Source organism: Protopterus annectens, chromosome 8.part0 (genome assembly GCF_019279795.1).
Source record: "Protopterus annectens isolate FY-2018-M chromosome 8.part0, PAN1.0, whole genome shotgun sequence".
Lineage (NCBI taxonomy): Eukaryota > Metazoa > Chordata > Ceratodontiformes > Protopteridae > Protopterus > Protopterus annectens.
Genome location: NC_056741.1, coordinates 162,072,279 through 162,096,334, shown reverse-complemented (window position 1 = coordinate 162,096,334; position 24,056 = coordinate 162,072,279).

The following is a 24,056-nucleotide window of genomic DNA, read 5'->3' as shown; positions in this document are numbered from 1 at the left end:
TCAGTATATAGGAACAGAAAAATAAGAATGTTGATAAATAGTTGGCTAATTGAAGGGATACAGATGAATGAGGGTTTAAAACAAGGATGTCTGATCAGTGGCATTTTATTTGTACTAGTAATGAATTGGCTAGTAATAAAAAAATGAGAAAAGTGCAGTACACACAGAAAACTTGTATTAAATATCCTGTCATCATATCGTACGCAGATGATAGTATTCTTCTTATGACCAAAGACAGTAAAATGATGGAAGAAGTCATTTTGTGTGCAGCTTACAAAGAATAGGAATGTCACTAAATAGAGATGAAAGTAAGGGATTTGGATCAGAAGAGAAGTTAAAAGGAATTTAAATTGGAATGAAAGAAATATTGGTAATCAGAATAAAATCTGCTGCACTGAGTGTTGTTAGGGAACAATGGATGAAAAATTTACAAGAACTAAAAAAATTAGTACCGTATTTTATTTATTTAACATTTGTTGACCAGGAAAGTCCAACTAGGACACAGCCTATTTTCAGTGGAGGTGTGGGAGAAATGCTCCAGGTGCATGTCTTTGGAATGTGAGAGGAAACCAGAGCACCCAGAGAAAATCCGTGTGAACACAGGGAGGACATACAGACATCACACAAAAGGAACCCCAGCTTAGAGTCAAACTGGAGAACCTCTTGCTGTGAGGCAACAACATTAACCACTGCACCACTGCAGATATCGATTATCATTTAGAAAAAAATGCATTTGTTTAATTCCATATGGATGGGAAAATAGCATATGTGACTAGTGTAATATGCTACCAAAATGATTTAGAAAAACAGTTTATCAAACTGATGTTTAGATTTATTTTAGGAATCTGGACTAAACTTTTACAGTCTGCATAAAAGTTAAATTGGTAAATACGTCCAGTCACAATATTCTTGTAACTATATATAAACCAGCAAGGAGTAAGAATGAATTATCAAGCCAGAAAGGGACAAATCGATGTAAATCTTGTAACATGTGTAACATGTGAATAGTAGTAATAGTTACAAGAATATTGTGACTGGACGTATTCACCAAATTAACTTTTGTGCAGACTATAAAAGTAGTTCAGATTTAATGTATCCTGCTGTCTGCAAGGTTTGTGAATGTTATTATGTTGGTAAAATGAACAGAGCCCTAATGGACAGGATATGTGAGCATAACAATGATATCTCTAAGAAAGATGTCAGAAATGCCCTTGCTAGGCATGTTGTAGTTACTGATTCTACCCATAGATTTATGTTTCTGATACTAGAGTTGATTAAACCTAGTATTAGAAGAGATGACATTAAAACTAAGACTGAATGTGTAGAGACAAATGGATTTTAGAACTGCATGCTGGCTGTGAGAAAGGTTTAAATGCTTCTGTACCTTTAAGACCTGTGGTGAGATTTAGGGCCTTACCCCACCCAGATTTAAAAGTGAATACTTAAGGAATGTTTTAACTTTTGTCTATTAGATGTTAGGAAGTGCTTGTGATAGGTGTAAAAGAGTTACCAATAGAGGCCGGAATGACTGTCCCTTTATGAGTTTCCTATGTAGTCCTTACAGGCAATCTGTACCTAGCCTTTGAGCTATTAAGAATCCCAAAGTACAGGATCTCTTATATTTCCACAAATTAAACAGTTCCACAACACTAGAACTAGTGATCTAAACTTGTTTCAGTAAATAAATTAAAATTGATGGAGTGACAGATTTGCCACACATGGCCATTCTCTAAAACAAACTTCCCACTCCACATTAAGCAATGCAACATACTTTCTTCCTTCAAAAATGAGTTAAGATAACTGGATGGATATCCACAAATACACCCCAAGTATGACTGGCCTGTTACATCTTCGAAAAGAGGTCAAGTCTTAGGGTGGGTACTGGCAAGGCTTAAATTGCCTCTGCACCAAGTTACCTTGCATATTCATAGGTTCATAGATGTATACTGGGCTAATGATTACTAGGGCCCTTATAAGCCTAGTCATGCAACCCAAATTTGCCCCACAAATTCGATTTATATAGGTGATGATTTAATGACTGTCCCTGCCCATTAGAAACATAGGAGCCAGACCATGGGTGAATTTCCAATTACCCATCCATTGGTTACAAGTTGTGCTTAAAAATGGATAGAGAGGAACTCTGTTTCACATGGATGGGGAGCCTGTTTCAAAGAATGGGAATTCTCTGAGAAACATATCTGTCTCTCCAACATGTCTTTTTTATGTTGCAAGCAAAATTTTGCTGTGGGATTCACGAACGAAAAACTCCATGCAGGAGCAGTGTAGTCGCTCCTGCACAGAAAGTGGCCGCTGAGCAGTCCAGGAATGTGCTGCTTTGACGTGCACGAGAGAGCCAACATTGTTTCTGCATGGAAATCCATGCCAGATGCTAATTACCACATTTTCTGGTGAAAACTGTGCAAATGAGGTAAAATAGTGATCCAGAAAACAGGCAGGTAACCATGCAGGAACAGTGTAAGGTGCAGAAATGTATTCGGCTACTAGCCGAATACATTTCTGCAAAAATTAAAATGGAGCCATGACAGCTCCAATAAAAGCATGTACTCTAATCTGTAGGCATGCCATTGGCCAAATATATGTGGAATGCTGGAAGAACAAGTACAAAAGCAAGCTGCCAAGGTTGTAAAAAAACAGGTTTATTCCAAACGCAATAGAACAAAGAACACTCCAGGGTAGCAGCTCCAATTCACCAATAACCTAGGTTTCGTCCCAAGGAAATGACTTCATCAGATTGGTGAAGTAGTGCTGCTTATTTATATCAAAACAAATTGAATAATTACACTCAATTAATTCTGTTAAAAGCACAAATCAGATTTTACATCCCCTAATTGCAAAAAAATGTTTAGTTAAAATAAATAAATAAAAACATCCTATGGATTCGTGTATGTTTCCTGTGTTAATTTATTACTTCTAAAAACTGAAAAATGAGTAAATAATAATAATTATATGCCAACATAATTTCATACTAATTCTGTTATATCCTAAATAAATAGATACCCTGTGCATGCTGTAGGTACCCTGTAGGTGTGTGTGTGAAATATATGTATTTTCTACCAAATTGTAAAAATGCATAAATAAATCCTTATCAGTAAAATAATATTGGAATGTTATTGTGTGTGTGGTGTATAACTAATTTTAACTAGTTACACCTAACCAAAGTAAATCTGTGTATAAAAAATAATAAAACATCCTGACCCCCTACATTCAGTGCAATACCTTAAAATACTATATGTTCTGAAGATGTTTTAACCTAAACACAGGGTATCTATTTATTTAGGATATAACAGAATTAGTATGAAATTATGTTGGCATATAATTATCATTATTTACTCATTTTTCAGTTTTTAGAAGTAATAAATTAATACAGGAAACATACACGAATCCATAGGATGTTTTTATTTATTTATTTTAACTAAACATTTTTTGCAATTAGGGGATCTAAAATCTGATTTGTCCTTTTAACAGAATTAATTGAGTGTAATTATTCAATTTGTTTTGATATAAATAAGCAGCACTACTTCACCAATCTGATGAAGTCATTTCCTTGGGACGAAACCTAGGTTACTGGTGAATTGGAGCTGCTACCCTGGAGTGTTCTTTGTTCTATTGCGTTTGGAATAAACCTGTTTTTTTACAACCTTGGCAGCTTGCACTTGTACTTGTTCTTCCAGCATTCCACTGAAGTGAGTACACTTTTGTAAAGGAATTGGTTCTAAGTTGGTTACAGATGGAGGACAGTACTGAGACTGCTGATCTAAAGGGTATGCTCCAGCGCATTCATGAGCAACTGGGTGAGCACACCATTTTAATTCAAAAATTGATGGAGAGAGAGAATTCTAGTCATATGCCAGCAACTAACAGTAGCTTGGGCTTGCCATTGACACAATGTACTCCTGTAACTACAGCTACTAACTTGGAAAGGGCTGGAACTATTGGGAGGTGTGATATGGACATTTTGGATACAGCAAACTCAAATCCCAATAATATGGGGAACACATGTTTGTCGCTATTTAGGGACAAATGGAAAGAAAATCAGTATGAGTTTCAAACTAACAGTGTTCCAATACCTAAAAGATCAAAAGTGCAGACAAAATCATTCACAGAGCTCATGGTTATATTTGAGAAAAATTGTTTAAATTAAAGAGAACTTATATAGAAAACAGCTACCTTCAAAGAAATATTGAACTGAAAATGATTCCCAAGGGCCTACGGGTCTGGCGATACCCTAACGGATGTGACAAACATCCGGAGATGTTATCTGAATTGCATCAGCTGTTTGACGAAACTGGTACCAAAATTATGGGTTTAATGGTTAAATACAACAACAAGTTAGTTGATGAACTTTTAAAGGAATTGGATGATGTAAATAATCAAATAACACAAGATTTATTATTTGCGCACCATTACGATGATTATACACATTTGATAGCAGATGTCGAAAAAAGTTGTGAGGCTATATACAATAAAAAACTAGCCAAAATACAACGGGATGTCCATCTGTATAAGGAAGGGTGCATTTATCCATTTCACGGCAAGCAGACAGTTAAGCCAAGTGAATTTAACACTGCAACCTATCGGAAGCGGAGACGTGATGACGAGAATGAGCGTGGTCAATCACAGGAGGTTATCAACAGTCGTGAAGCAGACGAGGACCCTTTGGGAGAGGGCCTAAGGCGTTCGGAATGCCTGCGGAACCAGGATGTCTATCAGGAGGAACAACAAGGCGTTTGGATGGGAGCGAGAGCCAAAAGCAAGACCATCACAGGCCCACCCAAGGGTCTGTCGAAAAATCACAACAGACATTGAGCATATCCAAGCGGTCCGAAGTGGACGATACTGACGAGATTCACTTGGGAACTGATTACAAGCCATCTTACGCACCGGATTCCATACACACTCAGTGCGATCCAGTCACATTTTGCCTACGCAACGAGTTGGACATTCGTATACCCACACCTTTGGATAACATGAACATTTATCCAGTTGGGACTTTGTTAGCAACATCACTGGTGGAACCAGAGTTAGATGAAACTTCCAAATCTTCTTGTGAGAATGGTAATGTACTGTTTGAACCTACAGTTAATTTAGTAACTAGTGCGCACAGTCATGGCACTCTTAACAACACAGCCAGTTTGACAGACAAGCATAATGGGTATGTTGAGAACAAACCAACTTATACAGAAATTTCATGTAATGTAAACACATTGGATTTAACAATTAATGGTGTGAACACTTCCATACTTGTGCATGATAAAATTAGGGAAGTGAACAATTCATTTACTAACGCACAACTGTGTAGAAATGATTTGAACGAAACAATTCACAGTTATAATATGTGTGATATGGATTTACTGAACCTTAGTATATACACAACAGATGACGATTGCAATGTTCAGGGTAGATTTCTAAATGGCGACAAGTCAGGGGTTGTAGGACACACAAACTCAGAACCCTTAGATACCGGTAACAACAATTTAAAGAATACAAGTACATACTTGATTTGTGAAGACATTAATTCTCAGAATGGTGATATACTTAGGGACAATGTGTATACCAACTTAGACACTTTAAACACTGTTGTAGTTGAAAAAACACAAGTTGAGAATGGTGAATTTTTTTTAAATCCAGTACCTATACCTTTGAGTATAGAGGAGAACATACTGGACGGTAGTACAAATGGTGGTTTTGATATAGTGAGTTTTCACGAAGTGGGATCTCAGGGGAATATTATTGCTGTTACTTCCGTACTGAGCGAAGGTGTTTTAAGTAAGCCCAAAATAATTTTTAACACTAGTAAAGATTTCAAAGTGTATAACTATTCAAATACAGATATTGATACAAAGCATGCTGACTTTCTATCTAAAGGATTTAATTTTGTACCAAGCAGGGGGGGCAACATTGTGGACTCACTTATAGACCTAAAATTATTTACCCGCAAAATGAATATAAAAACTTATATTGAAACGGATTTTAGCAATATTGGATGTGGTAATGATGGAAAGGTCCTAAAAAAATCCAGTCTATTTAATCCTTGTATGAACCATTCAGTTTCTATTTTTGAATGTTTATGTGAAAAAGAATTTAGGGAACACTATAGACACAGAAAGTGTTTAGGTCAGTGTAATTTAACTAAAGAAGAGAATGATATTTTGAAGCTCATTAGTAATAAAGATTGTATACGCATTATGAAACCGGACAAGGGCAATGGGATAGTTGTTACTAATAAGCAAGACTATAACAGTATTATGATGTCTATGTTATTAGAGGACAATTATAGTGAAATTAGTCTCAACAAAATTAAAATAGCTTATCAAAAAATAGATATGGCCTTGGACGATATGGTATATCAGGGAGAGATTATTGAAACTGAGTATGAGTTCATGTTGAACCAACACCCTGTTGTGAGTGCCATTTTTGGAATACCCAAGATTCATAAAGGTCTAAATAATGTGCAATTTAGACCAATAGTGGATGGAAAGCGTAGTAAAGTAAGTTTTATAAGCCAGTTTTTGGATCAGAAACTAAAGAAAGGCTTAGGAGTTACACCCTATATAGTAAAGGATTCATGGCACTTTTTGGAATGTATTAAACACTGGAAAATACCAAAAGAATTTTATTTTGTCACTATAGATGTGTGTAACCTATTTAGTGTGATCCCACATGACACAGGCTTAGAATGGTTAGAGGAACAACTTTGTGTTACTGGTGTTTATGAACAAGATGAAGTCAACACATATGTTAGACTAATGGACTTAGTATTAAGAAACAATTTTTTGTACTTTGATGGCCATTATTTTAAACAATCCTTTGGCGTAGCTATGGGGGCAGCTTGTGCCCCCATCTACGCTAATTATATTATGGCCTATTGGGAAAGAAAGTATGTACACACAAGTGAATATAGTCCATTTATCAACATGTATCTGAGATTTTTGGATGACATCTTTATTATTTGGACCGGGGAAAAACTTTTATTAGATAAATTCCTTGAATATATCAATAACACAGTTTGGTTTCTAAAGTTCACACATCAGGTCAATACTGAAAAGATGGATTATTTAGATGTGAGTTTAATATATGATCGAAGAGAAGGTAAGGTTAGAACAAATATATTCAGAAAACCTACCTTCTCAAACTCTTATCTACACTATGACAGCTGGCACCCCCCACATCAAAAAAAGGCCATAGTAAAAGGGCAGATGGTTAGGGTGGTACGTACGGTCAGTGATGATGTGGACTTTGAGAAGGAATTAGATTCTGTTATTAAAATGTTTCTTAATAGAGGGTATCCGACAAAACTATGTTTAGACTTGAAAAGGGAAATTGTATTTAAAAGAAGTAACAAAATTATAGTTCCAATTATTACATCCAGTATAGATCAATTTGGGTATTCTATAAGTAATAGTGAATCAAACACTTTTGGAAATGACACTATTTTGTATATTTTAAAATACAATTTGGATTCTGAGTTTCTAGTTAACATAGTTATGAAGTATTGGGAGATATTTCATAGAAATAAGGTGGAACCGAAGATTTTTTCACATAAGCCCAAGTTTGTATATAAGAAGGATATGTCACTAAAGGACATTTTTGAAAGAAGTAAGGTGGATATTTTTTATTTTATTTTATTTTACATTTGTTGACCGAGCTAGTCCAGCTGGATATATGTCCATTTTCAGTGGAGGCCCGGGGAGAAAAGCTCCAACGAAATTTACAAATAATACACAGTAATGGTCTAAACAAGTTTAAAATTCTTAAAACATTAAGACAGGACATAAAATCTTTGGAGAGAGGCAAGTTAAAACAAAGTTATAACATATATTTGCTATACAGATTCTAAGATATAAGTTTCTAATATGGAAAAATTAGAAAAAGTAGTAATAGTTTTTTTTTTTTTTTTTTTTTTTTTTTTTTTTATTATCTCTCTAGTGTGTTATGTGAGGAGGAGTTTAGGAGGGAAGGATACAAGACAGGTTAGTCTGGGTTGTTACAGGAGCAAAGCCAGTGCTTGTTAAGATGTGTCTTTAGTTGTTTTTTAAAGAGTAGAGGACTAGACAAAGATGAGATATCAGATGGTAGTTTGTTCCATATATGTCCAACAGAGTTAGAAAAAGGCTATTGCCAGCAGAGTTATTGGGTATGGTAGTATTAACCAGTAGTTTGTTTGCAGAGCGTAGCTGTTTCAAGTTATTATATGGTGTAATGAGGTTGGAGAGAACAGGTGTTTTAGCAGGCTGATAAAGAATTTTGTGAGCAGTTAAGAGCTGTTGATAAGTCAGCCTGTTAGGAAGTTCCAGCCAGCCTAGTTGTTTTAGGTTATGACAGTGATGGGTTCTGAAGAGAGATCCTGTGGCAAATCGGGCAATATTATGGTAGGATGTGCTAAGTTTCTTGAGGTTATATTTCGAGAGATTGGTATAAATAGTGGAAGCATATAGAAGGGTAGAGATAAGGTGAGAACTGGCTAAGGTGGTCCGAGCTTCAGGTGTAAGGAATGATTTGATTCTATAGAGGAATCAATCTTTTGTTTATTGTTTTTATTGTGTTGTTTATATGAGAATCAAAATTGAGATTGTTGTCTATAGTTACTCCTAGTAGTTTTGTAGTAGCATCAGGAGAAATCAGGGTGTTATCAGAGGAAGTAATAGAGAAGTTAAGAGAGCTTGATTTGTGTGTAGGAGAGAACAATAGCAACTTTGTTTTCTTTGGGTTAAGGAGAAGGCAACGGTCAGAGAACCAGTGTTCAACAGTGGAAAAGCTTTTAAGGTAAGTGACTGGAGTTCAGTCTGAGAGGAAGCAGTGCAGATTATCGTGGAACCGCCCGCATATTGTATGCAAGTAGTGTTTGGAATAGCTGACTGTAGGTCGTTAATAAATATAGAAAATAGGAGTGGCCAAGTATAGACCCTTGGGGTACTCCTAAGGAGATAGGAAGGAGAGTCGATAGTGAATCTTTCCAAAGTACTGCCTGCTGACGATGTTCTAGGTAAGATGTAAACCAGGATAAGGAAGATGGATGAATTGAGAGAGATTGTAGTATGTGCAGAAGGAGCTTGTGATTTACCATGTCGAAAGCTTTTGAAAGATCAATGAAGATGGAAGATGATGGGTTAGTGTTGTTACGGTTATGATTGATTGTGTTGGTAAAGGAGAGTAATGCAGTAGTGGTACTGTGAGAAGGTCTAAAACCATGTTGACTGTTAGCAAGTAGGTTGTTATGGAGAAGGTGGTTAAGGAGTTGTTTATGGATGCACTTTTCCATAATTTTGGCTATAGGTGATAGCAATGCTATGGGACGAAAATTAGAGAAGTCATTAGAATTGCCCCCTTTGTGTAGTGGGATGATGTGAGATATTTTCCAGATGGAAGGGAAGATTCCTTCCTTTATAGATCTATTAATCAGGATTGAGATGGGGTAAGCAATAGCTTTAGCTGCTATCTGCAGAAATTCTGCAGGAAGTTTGTGTGCAGAGGGTGTGGTGGGTCTAAGTTTCTGGAGTAGGGATAGGATAAATGAGGTAGGTACAGGTTGCAGGGAAAGGGGAAGAAAATTATGTGGAGCAGGAGAGGGTAATTTAGAGATGTCCGGAGGTAAGTGATTTGCTAGAGTTTGGATGGTATTGGTGAAGAAAGAATTGAAGTCATTAGCTATTTGTTTAGGATTGTCTGGATTAGAGTCCTGGGGATTTGGAGTACGTGACTGACCTGGGGATAGAAGATTATTATGGTTAACAGTAACAAATGCAAAGGAAATTATAAATGTGGTAGATGTAGAACTTGCAAATACATTTGGACATCAGGACACACAGTTTCTATTAATGAATATGATATTTTGATAAATGGACATTATGATTGTTATAGCAAGAATTTAGTATATTTAGCCAAGTGTGAAGATTGCAGGGCATTTTATGTAGGGAAAACCTGTAGAAGGTTTAGGGATAGAATAAAAGAACACATTCTTGATATAAAACGTCAAAAACCGACAAACGCCCTGGCTAGACACGTTATGGCCAATGAAGGACATAATTTTAGATTCTGTGTGATCCAGCAGGTGTGCTTCGACCAACAGGGGAGAATTACCGAATACCACTTGGATATGTGTGAGCTTACATGGCAACTTAGACTTGATGCCAACCATGATCCAGGCCTGAATGAATTTCTTTCAATCAAGCCTTGGCTTAGGTTAAAACATCTTCAGAACATATAGTATTTTAAGGTATTGCACTGAATGTAGGAGGTCAGGATGTTTTATTATTTTTTATACACAGATTTACTTAGGTTAGGTGTAACTAGTTAAAATTAGTTATACACCACACACACAATAACATTCCAATATTATTTTACTGATAAGGATTTATTTATGCATTTTTACAATTTGGTAGAAAATACATATATTTCACACACACACCTACAGGGTACCTACAGCATGCACAGGGTATCTATTTATTTAGGATATAACAGAATTAGTATGAAATTATGTTGGCATATAATTATTATTATTTACTCATTTTTCAGTTTTTAGAAGTAATAAATTAATACAGGAAACATACACAAATCCATAGGATGTTTTTTTTTTTTTATTTTAACTAAACATTTTTTTGCAATTAGGGGATGTAAAATCTGATTTGTCCTTTTAACAGAATTAATTGAGTGTAATTATTCAATTTGTTTTGATATAAATAAGCAGCACTACTTCACCAATCTGATGAAGTCATTTCCTTGGGACGAAACCTAGGTTATTGGTGAACTGGAGCTGCTACCCTGGAGTGTTCTTTGTTCTATTGCGTTTGGAATAAACCTGTTTTTTTACAACCTTGGCAGCTTGCACTTGTACTTGTTCTTCCAGCATTCCACTGAAGTGAGTACACTTTTGTAAAGGAATTGGTTCTAAGTTGGCCAAATATATGGCCATTGGCATGGAAAAGTATTTAATTTTATAAAAATAAAAGTTTATTTTTTTTTAAGGCTGATCTCGGCCGTTTAAGCATAGGGCAGTGCTGCGCAAACGGGATTGTGGGGAAAATATAAAAATTAAGGTGAAAAGTCAATTTTAAGGGAAACCTGCATTTTGCCATTATACTCAATGGCAAGCAGAATCAAAACAATGGCAGGGAAAAATGGTTTCTAGGGGGGAAGGCTCTTGTGTAGTGCAGTAACTATGGATTAAGGCAGTGGGGTATGTTAATGAGGGGACTTATACTGAATCACAAAATTCTTTTAAGTGTCACACTGAACTTAACCATGTAGGTACTGTAACACCATCGTGTAGGCAGGCAGAGCAACTAACATGAAAAGAGTGTGTGTCATGCTTGCTGTAAGCGCATTGGAGCTCCATTGCCTGGGTTTGTGCTTAGCTAAGCACAGCTAAGTTATTGGGTGTGTCTGAGGCTGCATAGTCATATTCCATGAACTGAGTAGCATATGTGCACCCAGGGGAGGGCCATTTCTTGCTGTTTACACTATCTAAATGGGTCTGCACAGTGTGCTGGGGCTTAAATAGGAAGGATATAGGAAAAAAAAGGAAACAGCAGAACAAGGGAAATGCAGTACAAATCAACAATATGGGATTCTGTAACTCACAATGGGCCATTGAAAGCACTCAGTAATACAGCTGGCAGGTGGCTGCATAGCTGAAAATGGGAGGAGATGTAAAAAAAATAAATAAAGGGCAACAGCACAATAAAGGAGAAATGAAGTAGAAATCACTACTATGGGACTCTTGTAACTCACAATGGGCCATGCAAAGCACACAATAATATAGCTGGAAGGTGGCTGCATAGCTGAAAATAGGAGGAGATGTAAAAAAATAAAGAAATAAACACTACTATGGGACTATTGCAACTCACAATGCGCCATCCAAAGTACACAATAATACATTTGGCAGGTGGCTGCATAGCTGAAAATAGGAGGAGATGTAACAAAAAAAAATAAAGGGCAACAGCAAAATAAAGGAGAAATGAAGTAGAAATCAATAAAATGGGACTCTTGCAACTTACAACGGGCCATGGAATGCACACAGTAATACAGCTTGCAGTTTGCTGCATAGCTGAAAATGTGAGGAGATGTAAGTAAAAATAATTAAAAAAAGGTCAACAGCAGAATAAAGGCAATCATGCACAAATTACCAGTAATGCCTCTAATACTCACAGTGACCAAATCAAAGCCATGGGTAATACAGGTGGCAACTGGAATGTATCATAGTCAGCTAATCATACAGGCAGCATCTGCAGCACAACAGTATAAAGTATGGAAACACCTTACAGTCTGTTTTTCCCACAATCTCTGCACAATTGGTGTACACATTCAGGGGAATTTTAACTGGAAAAATGTCAGGGGCAGCCACTGGTTTGATCCATTAGTATGTGCTAGACACTGACAGCGGAGAGGAGGATAATGCTGACAACTGCCACAGAGCAAGGAGGAGAAGAAGTGTTCAGACCCAGGGTAACCTACGAGGGGATACTGGATCTGGAGATAGCATAGCACTACAGGGTGGACAGAGACATACGTCAGCAAATCACCAAGCAACCCATCCCAGTGGATACCAAGGTATGTGTAGCCTTAAGAATTCTAGCTACAGATACTTTCCATAGACCTACTGTGGACATGATGGGGGGGGTCTCACAGGCATCTGCATCCAGGATACTCCACCAGTTCCTGGATGCCATGCTACCACATGCCGGTGAGCACATTTACTTCCCCCACACCCATGAGGAGAGGACCAGCAATATGCATTTCTTCCACCATGTAGCAGGATACCCGGAGGTACTGGGTGCCATAGACTGCAGGCACATCCACATCAAAGCACCACCCTGTGAACAGGGTAAGGTCTACATAAACTACAAAGGATTCCCCTCCATCAACTGCCAGGTCATGTGCAATGCCCAGGGTATTATCATGAATGTGTGTGCTGGCAGCCCTGGAAGCTATCATGACTCCCACATCTGGCATTTGTCACAGCTGTACCAAGAATTTGCCAGTGGGAGCATCCTGTATGGCCATCTGGTGGGGGATGCTGGCTGTGCACTGGAGTTGTGGATAATGACACCCATCAGAAATGCACCCACACCCACATAAGAATGCCATAATGAGGCACAAGCACAAACCAGGATCATTATAGAGCATGTGTTTGGGATGCTCAGGTCAAGGTTCCGCTGCCTTGACATATCTGGTGGTGCCTTGCAGTACTCTCCAGCCACATGTGCACACATGTTCATAGTATGTGCCATGCTATACAATATGATCCTGTGGAAACAGCTGCAGCAGGAACAGCATGGGGAAGGGCTACACAGCCCACCACCATTGTCAAGGTCCCAGCCCACCACCATTGTCAAGGTCCCCAAAAGCATGAAGGGACTCACAGGAGGAGGCCCCTGAGCCTGCTTCCATAGGCAGATGGAAGTGTGCCCAGTATGCGCATGTCTTGGCAAAGAGGCAATGCATAGCACACACACTGACACTGTAGGGACCCCAGGGACTGACACCTCTCTCTGACATGCACAAACAGTAAAATGGGTGACACACACATCACATTACCTGTAACTTACCATGTATAGGCAGTGTACTGTGTACATCCAACATAGGTGGCCCTCAAGCACCGTCCTCACAATTGCTGCAAGCACAAGGTAAGTCAGACTTCTTAACAATAAATGAATGGAATAGTATGTTCTGATAGCATATATATGGTAATCCTGCATGCGTGGAAGGAAATGGGGTGGCCTACTGAGAAAGCAGCACACAACTGACAGCTACGTGGGACACCAGGAAATGTCTGGCCAAAACTGGCCTCCACACACTGTGCAGTAGTACCAAAGGTGGAAAATCCCACTGCAATATATATGTGGAGACAACTAAGTGGGGGGTCATAGGTCACAGGCATGGATGTCAGGGTGGGAGTCCCATACCCACCCCTCACACCCACACAGCAAGTCAGCTGTAGAAAACCACAGAGAAATGTCTGGTAAAGGCACACAAATGGTGGCAATGTTGAATTACTCCCTACAGACTCACACAGTGATAGCACAGCAGGACCCACAGTTGTAGTAAGGCTATGAAGGGTAAGAAGTCTGAAATTCAAATGTACGTTTACTGATATGCCTCCAGTCCCCAAGACAGGGGACAACAGTATGGTAAATGCAACCAAAATGAGAAGCAAATATCAGCACAGTCTATGCAAATGTGTACAGTTGACAGGTATGCCCCCCATAGACCCCCACAAATGCAGTAACATATATGTTTGGATGGAAATAGCAGCATAGCACACATTGGCAGGGCTGTACCAATACACATGAAAACATGCTGCCGGTCTACAATATTCAGGGGTCAATGAGCTACGTGTATGTGTGGTTAAGACTGTCTGGATATGGCCAGCATGTTCTCCTGGCAGTCATCTTGTACTGCCCTAGGTACAGTGCTACCTTTGACAGGGCTATGTTCAGATAACAGTTCCAACTGTTATGCATGTCAGTGAGACCCACTGCTCTGCCACTGACATACCTGGAAGACGCAGTGCTATGTGGAATATGCTACACATATTAGTGACATCTTGACGGATGTGTAGCAGAGGTACCAATGCTTTTGTGAATATAAGTGCTTTGTGGTACTGTTTCCAGTGGTCATTCTCAATAATCCTTTTTATTATGTTTGCTGTTACAAATAATGGACATGCCTACACAGTTGAATGCATTCTGTACCCACACCCATAACTCCCAACCACTGACAGCAAGATGCCTGGACAAGGGCAGAAATAAAAGTGGAACAAAGGCACAATGATAGGCATGTGTTGTAAATATGACCCTTACATACTGAGAAAGTTGGTAGGGTGAGGGTTTGCAGTAGCAGGAATTGTCTGAAGGTTATGTATTCTGAAACAGTAATGTCTGTATTATTTTGTAACATCACACTTCAATTATATATAACTAACTTGCCATAAAAAACACAAGTTTACATAGAAAGGATGAAACATCTAGCCAAACACCTGGACAACCTGCCAAAAATGTACAGGTCAGAGGTATGCACACACAAGGATATGACATCCCAGGTTAGAAATATACCACACAAGCAGGAGAGCCCCAGCCATTACATCACCAGGTTGCTGGACTGTTTACACAGCTGTGTGTCATTACTACACTGGCTGTAGCCACACCTCACAAATGGCCTTGTTGGGCAAGAATCGATATAGCTGCCCTCATAAAATTGGTCTATGCATCATATGACTAATATTCCTCTGATAAAGCACTGTGATGATCTGAGGATGTCTGGCACTAGGTAATGACACAATACATTACAGTTTCAGACTACAGATATGTCAGAAAATGTCTGCTAAACAAAACAAGTACCCTGAGGAAAGTCCTTTGTACTCCCGAGAGGTATGGCTGTAGCACACAAAGCCCTGGACTGGAGTACACCTATTTCTGGAATGGAGTCCCACCCTAACTATAGAAGGTCACACTGGGCATGCTCCTACACTTAGAGAATCACAGGACATGTTGGAACCCACATCGGAATATATGACTGTATTGTGTATATATGTCCGTGCATACCAACAGCTATGTATACCTCAACTGCCCCCCCTCCCACACACACACACACACACATCAGACAGGTTTACCCTCAACTAGCTGTAGGTGGCCCATATGTGATATATCTGCATCTGTTGCATGGCATACTCACACATATCTATGGGCAACAGATAACATATGTCAAGCATACACACACATAGATATGGGGAACTGAGAGGCAGACAGTGATACAAAGAGAGACACAGGGGGATACAGACAGAGTGAGTCATGCACACGGATACTCTGAATGGCATACAGTGATGTCGTGCTGTGGACAGTGGCATACCAGTTGTAAACAGTCACACATGCCAGCATAAAAGGTGAGCCCCATTGTGTAACAGTACTGAGGCTGCGTTTATAATATCACATCACGTGTGTGTGTGTGTGTGTGTGTGTGTGTGTGTGTGTGTGTGTGTGTGTGTGTGTGTGTGTGTGTGTGTGTGTGTGTGTGTGTCTCCATAGGTCTAAGTATTAGGAGACTCTTCCCACTCAGTACACTTCACATTACCCTACTTCACAAAATATGCTGCTTCCATTCACCTTAGAAGTAACATTGGACACCAATCACCCCATAAGCTCTACAGTGCATGAAATAACTGCATAACACTATAATATAAATAACTAGATAGGTAAGGGTTCTTATTTCAATACTGGCAACTGTGTGTCTGTGACAGTTGTGTATGTGAGAGTGAGGGTGCATGAATTTGTTTGTAGGTGAAACTGTTTTAGGCCATTCCCACCCACAACACTTCCCAGTGCCCACTGTATCAGTCCTGCTGATGTAATTCCCCTTATTGGCACCTTTGGCCAATTGTCAGCCCAATAAGCTCTGTAGCATGTGTGATAACTGCGTAACTCAATAGTACAAATCACTAGCTAGACATTGATTCTAATCTCAGATTTGGCAAATGAGTGCATGTGTATGTTTGTAAGAAAAAGTATTTTGATAAGTCTTCCACCCACTGCTCTATTTTATCATTCCTGCTGATATTCCCCTTATCAGCACCTCTGGCCAGTTGTCAGCCCAGTAAGCTCTGTAGCACATGCAAAAACTGCATAACACTATAACACAAATCACTAGATAGGCAGGTGGTCTAATCTCGGATCTGGCAAATGAGTGTGTGTGTATGTTTGTAAGAAAAAGTATTTTGATAAGTCTTCCACCCACTGCTCTATTTTATCACTCTTGCTGATGTCATTCCCCTTATGCACACCTTTGGCCAGTTGTCAGCCCAGTAAGCTGGCAGTCTGACTTGGAGCTTGCTACTTTCACACTGTGTGCTCTATCTGTGAGCCAGTTTGTAATCCCCCTAGTGATATATGGGTTGAGGCCTAGTTTGGTGGGTTCATCCATAATTCCTGACTGAGGAATGGTATCAAGAGCCTTGGCCAGAGTGATGTAGGCTGTATGCAGTGCCTTACTGTCATACACAGCCCTGGTGACTGACTCAAAGAAGTCAACCAGGTTGAGCAGGCATAATCTCCCTTTCACAAAGCCAAACTTTGTGGGGTCCAGATTTAGGAGATTACCTATATGTTTGTTGATCAAGTCCCTGATTATGCACTCCATAGCTGTACATATCAGACTCATCAGGCTACTGGGCTGATAATTGCCAGGGTCTGTAGTTGCCACAGCTTTATAGAGAGGGATGACTATAGCAGTGCGCCATTTGGGAGGGATAAAACTTGAGGTGAGACTGTGACTGAACAGGGCACACAGATGTGGTGCCAGGTATCTTTGTAGTTCATGTAGAACACAGCCAGGGATAATTTGGGGTCCCATGGAAGCTGTATTCTTGCCCGTGGACAATGCAGGTGTAATCTGGGTGGCAGTAATCCTGGGTGCTTGGCATTCTGATTGTTCCCCTAGGGGGGAGAGAGGGGTAAAGCTGGAATTGAATGTGTTGGCAAGAATGTTGGCAATATCTGTTGGTTCAGTATATGAGGTAGCATACTGCAGTAATCAGAGCACTTCTGGGTACTGGTGTGGAGTTTTTTGATATAGCTGTCAAAGGATTTGTGAATGTTGTCAGTATCTGCTACAATTCTGCCATCATAGGTGGCTTTAGATGATTTCATGAGGGATCTCAAGTTGTTGTTGAGGCTATTAAGGGAGTTTTACCACTCTTGGGACTCCACCTTTTTCTGCAACAGTTTCTTCATTCTGTTGTACAGGTTATTAATGGCAGGGGACCACCAGATTGGCATCCAGTGTTTGGAGGAGAGTGTCATGGTTCTGTTGGGTATGGCTAGTTCCATGCATTGATGTACATGTCTGTACAGTGCATTTGTGTATGATTTGGCAGTCATACAGGTATTTTCCATTGGCATGGGTGATGTGAAGTTAGCCACCTCTGTCCAAAGTCAGCTTTGGAGAAGTTTTTCAAGGTGGTTACCTTTGTGGGGGGTGTGGATGAGATGTGGATTTCATGGTGATTACCCTATGTTGGATCTGACCAGGTAGCGATTGACTACTGTTGTCAAGCAATGGTCCCATATGTTAGTAATCAACAGAGGTCAAGGATGTTGCTTCCTCTACTGAGTACAACACACACAGCTGGATAGAAACCTCAGAAGGCACACGTAGAACAAATAGAAACAAAATTTATCGTTAAGCGCTTTTCGTCTGTGCACTAACACAAACTTCCTCAGACAATTTAAAACACAGAAGCTCCACTATATATTCAGAAAAAGCAACTGGATAATACCACTTCATTTACACATATTAAATTAAGTGCAATCAAACAATCAAACATGGATCTTTGTTATATAAGCTTTTAAAGAAACAGTATCAGAAAAGCTTAGAAAAAAGCTTAATCAAACAAGCTTATTCTGATTAGCTAAATCCAAGAATGGACAGGCACCTAGACAATAACATTCATTCAAAACTAAAAAAATTGTTTAAAATAAAAATATTTATAATAAAAATTATTTGAGATAAGAAGGTATATCCCCGGACAGTGTACAAAATAACCAAAAAGTACTGTCCATTAGTGTAATACATATACTTAATTCATAATTTACACTACTAAATAAAATATACAAACTGATACAAAAAATTTAAGAAATATTTATAAGATATGATAAGAATATAAATACAAAATTTATCTATTACTTATGTAAACATACTATCCATAAACTATATGTAAACAATAAATATATATATATATATATTAAAACTATCAAGTATACCTACTAAGAGCATGTTCTATTCATCTTAATAAACTTTTTATTTTCAAAACACAACTAATAGAACAGCTTTTATTCAGACCTGGGAAATTATAAGCATTTAACCTTATCTGCCATAAAAGTTCTAGTTCATCTAGTCTAAGTGAATCAGAGCCACCGCGAAAGTTATGAAAACTTGATCTATTATGGTAAATTTAAAACTATGATTAGGAAACTGAACTATATGCTTGGCCAGTGCATTTTCAACTTTCTGTTTTTTAATAGCATACAAATGCTCGTACATACGGTCACGGAGTCTCCTTTCAGTTTTCCCTACATAATAAGCCAAACATGACTGACATTGAGCTAAATAAACAACCATCTTAGAATTGCAATTAACTCTCAACTTCTGGTAATATTGAAAGTTATTAATACAAAATCTATTAGATTCAATCACATATGAGCAATACTTACAAGCCTGGCATTTAAACATGCCAGCTGTTCTTACTGGGGGTTTAACTTGTTGTTCAAAGAAAGCTTTCAGATTTTTACCTCTTTTATAAGTCACGGAGGGACGTTCACCAACACTGGCAAAAACGCTCTTATCATTCTTAAATATTTCCCAGTTTTTAAGCAAAATCTGAAAGCAATCTCTGCTGTTAAGATTATAAGTGGTAATAAAAGAAACGACCCCATTTCCCAATAAAGAATTGATTGGTGGATCTTCGAATAATACTGGGCTATTAACTGGTGAATCTACAAATAAAACTGGGCTATTAACTACACTGTTGGTCGAAATAAAAGAATTGTTCAAAATAGGTGCAAAAAGTTGATTCAGACGTTTAGTTGATACTTCGTCAATAATTTCGTCTACCATATGCTCAGGGTAGCCTCGATGGACAAATAATCCTCTAATAAACAGACACTCAGAATTAAATTCATGGTCTAAAGTGGTTATACGGGCTGCCCGGACAAGTTGACCCTTAATAATAGCCCGTTTTTGGTGAAGTGGATGACAACTAGAAAAATGTAACAAAGAATTACAATATGTATTTTTTCTAAAAATAGAAGCCGTAAGTTTATGGAAAGAAAAATCTTCAGTCAAAAGGACATCTAGATATGAAATAGAATCAACACTAAAAGTGTGTGTGAAGGTCAAAAAATTAGTCGTGGAATTAAAATAATCCAATACTGATTCACAAAGGGAACTGTCACCATCCAACAAAATTGATTAAGCTTTTTTCTAAGCTTTTCTGATACTGTTTCTTTAAAAGCTTATATAACAAAGATCCATGTTTGATTGTTTGATTGCACTTAATTTAATATGTGTAAATGAAGTGGTTATTATCCAATTGCTTTTTCTGTATATATAGTGGAGCTTCTGTGTTTTAAATTGTCTGAGGAAGTTTGTGTTAGTGCACAGACGAAAAGCGCTTAACAATAAATTTTGTTTCTATTTGTTCTACGTGTGCCTTCTGAGGTTTCTATCCAGCTGTGTGTGTTGTACCTAGTTTGTCGTTTTGCCTTGCTGAGTTTCTGGTCTATCTATGGCGTCTGGAGCTGAATCCGAAGATAATGGCACACTTTCCATTAACAATCCTGTATTATCTAACATAGGAGCTGATTCAAATGGTTTGGGTCAGTTAAATATAGTCGAATCCGAGAATGGCAAGTTCAACGCTTTGATTTCGCGCCTCGATGGATTGATGACACGTTTGGACAACTTAGAGCGTCAGTTAGACGCGCCCAGAGGTATTCAAGCACAGCCTTCTAGTTCCAACAACGCTGATACTGCGTTAAACGCAGTTCTGGCTTCCAACCAAGGATTTTCTCCTAATTCTTCGGGTTTTGACATCCCCTGCAGGCAGAGGAGTATTCCGGCTCATGAATCTAGTGGTAGTAACTATTCTCAACTGCCATTAAGCCGTTTTAATAGTGGAGTGGAGCGTGATAATGTTGGTTCAGTTATTCCTGCTTCAAATGGAGCAGCTACAGTTTCACTTCCAAATTCAAACATGGGACTACTATTAACAGGTACTGCTTCTTCTTATGTGTCAAAGGACACTGTTTCGTTTGATATTAATAACTGGATGGCTGGTAACTTTGCTTTTGGGTCTAACTCTAATGAAACATTTCAAGTTGGTACAGATTTGTCTAATGGCCACCTGGGTATTGCATTTAGCCTTAAAGAACTGGATAAACTTTCAGTTAAATTAAGGAAAACTCAATTAGAAATCCATTATTTCCAGGAATGCCTCAAGCACAAAATTGTTCCTAAAGGCTTGAGACACTCACAATACCCTACAGGGCTTGAAGCTAATTCTGCTTTCCATATGGATTTATTGGAAATGTTTGACCATCAGGGATTGGAGTTGTTGGAATTAATGTCTAAACATTATGCTCTGTCTGTCACCAAAATTACTAAACTGGTTTGTGAACTTGATGCAAAGATTAAACTTGATGCTGAATTTTCCCGCTATAAGTATGAATATAATAGGATTTTTACCAGCATTGACCAATATTTAAATAAGCTTAAGGCCAATAAGGTTAAAAAATTGGACAGAGACTTGAAAGCTTATAATGAGGGTACTGCCTATCCCTGACCATCATTAGCACAAGTATGGCAGGGGCCAGCTAACACAGGTTTCTCTAGTGGAGCTAAAGGCAACATCTCATCCAACAAAATGACTTACCATGTTATTGACGGTGTGGTATCCGACACCATCAATTTAGATGAACCAGTTCAATCTTCGTCAGGGAATATTGAACTTACACAACATGGTAATAGGACTGGTCATTATAATTTAAGATCTAATGACCCTAATTTTTTAGGAGCAAGACAGAAACAACAAACTGGTTACAACAACCAGAAAAAGAAACAGAAGTACAATTAATAAGTGATGTCTGTTTGTCTCCTGATGTTTTAGATAACTCTGATATTATGCTTTCACCTATTCTTAATGAATCTTTAGAACATGAATGTGTTAGCACACCTTTTAACCTTGTTCCTACTTCTGATAGTTTAGCTCATACTGGTGACGAGAGTTTTACTTCTAGTCCTGTCATGCCTACTATATTGTACAATCTGAGTGGCGATTTTAAAGTATATAATTTTTCTTCTGTTGATATTTCTGCGGATTTGGTTGAGCTACTTGCTAAGGGTAATACTTATGTTCCACCATCTAAACTGGATGTGGTTAAAACAATTATTGATTTAAAATTGTTTACTAGGAAACTTAATTTGAATTTAATGATGGGGAATTCAGCTTTAATTAATAATAATAATTTTAGGATTCCTATTACATTTAATCCACCATTACACCCTTTATTACAAATTTTTGAACTTATATGTGAGCTTGACATTCGGAATCAAGCCCAGTTAGGGCAATTTAAAGGTACTTACAGTAACAACTGTTTGCAAGAAAGGGACTGTCTTGAATTTATTCAGTTAAATGATATCAAGCTCTGCAAGCCTGATAAAGGGGGTGGGGTAGTTATTTTTGATAATTGTGACTACAACAACAGGATTCTTGAAGTATTGCATTTACCTTCATATGTTGAGAGCTCATTGTCTGAAACTAACAAAGCTTATGCAACTATTAAGAATGTTATAGAAGACATGTTTATTGAAGGTAGTATTCCTCAACATATTTACAACTATATGCCTATTTCTTTTCCTAAATTTCCTCGATTTTTTGGTATCCCCAAGATCCACAAGGATCCTATTAATCCACCGATGCGACCATTGGTTGATGGTAGAGGATCTCCCACTTACCCATGTGCTAAAGTTGTCGACTCTATTCTTCAAAAATACTTGGTCAACTTGAAACAAATCTGTAAGGATTCTTGGATGTTTCTTAATAGGATGAATCAATTGCATTTCAACCCCAGGTATAATTTTTTAACCATAGATGTTAAGGATCTTTATACATGTATTCCACATGAAATAGCATTAGAGTGGGTTGTTGATGTGTTAAAGCATCTTGGTTGCACCAAAACAGAAAACAGTTTGGTCCGGGAACTATTAGATTTAGTGCTTGACCATAACTATTTTACGTTTGAAGAGAATTTCTACCTTCAGAAAGTGGGTGTCGCCATGGGTTCCCCATGTGGGGCAAGTGTAGCAAATATTGTTATGGCCCAATGGGAGCACCTTTTTGTGTTCAATAACTGTGCGTTTCATGATAAGTTTATTTTTTATACCCGATTTCTGGATGACATCTTTATTTTGTTGGATGGTGACAGTTCCCTTTGTGAATCAGTATTGGATTATTTTAATTCCACGACTAATTTTTTGACCTTCACACACACTTTTAGTGTTGATTCTATTTCATATCTAGATGTCCTTTTGACTAAAGATTTTTCTTTCCATAAACTTATGGCTTCTATTTTTAGAAAAAATACATATTGTAATTCTTTGTTACATTTTTCTAGTTGTCATCCACTTCACCAAAAACGGGCTATTATTAAGGGTCAACTTGTCCGGGCAGCCCGTATAACCACTTTAGACCATGAATTTAATTCTGAGTGTCTGTTTATTAGAGGATTATTTGTCCATCGAGGCTACCCTGAGCATATGGTAGACGAAATTATTGATGAAGTATCAACTAAACGTCTGAATCAACTTTTTGCACCTATTTTGAACAATTCTTTTATTTCGACCAGCAATGTAGTTAATAGCCCAGTTTTATTTGTAGATTCACCAGTTAATAGCCCAGTATTATTCGAAGATCCACCGATCGATTCTTTATTGGGAAATGGAGTTGTTTCTTTTATTACCACTTATAATCTTAACAGCAGAGATTGCTTTCAGATTTTGCTTAAAAACTGGGAAATATTTAAGAATGATAAGAGCATTTTTGCCAGTGTTGGTGAACGTCCCTCCGTGACTTATAAAAGAGGTAAAAATCTGAAAGCTTTCTTTGAACAACAAGTTAAACCCCCAGTAAGAACAGATGGCATGTTTAAATGCCAGGCTTGTAAGTATTGCTCATATGTGATTGAATCTAATAGATTTTGTATTAATAACTTTCAATATTACCAGAAGTTGAGAGTTAATTGCAATTCTAAGATGGTTGTTTATTTAGCTCAATGCCAGTCATGTTTGGCTTATTATGTAGGGGAAACTGAAAGGAGACTCCATGACCGTATGTACGAGCATTTGTATGCTATTAAAAAACAGAAAGTTGAAAATGCACTGGCCAAGCATATAGTTCAGTTTCTTAATCATAGTTTTAAATTTACCATAATAGATCAAGTTTCCATAACTTTCGCGGTGGCTCTGATTCACTTAGACTAGATGAACTAGAA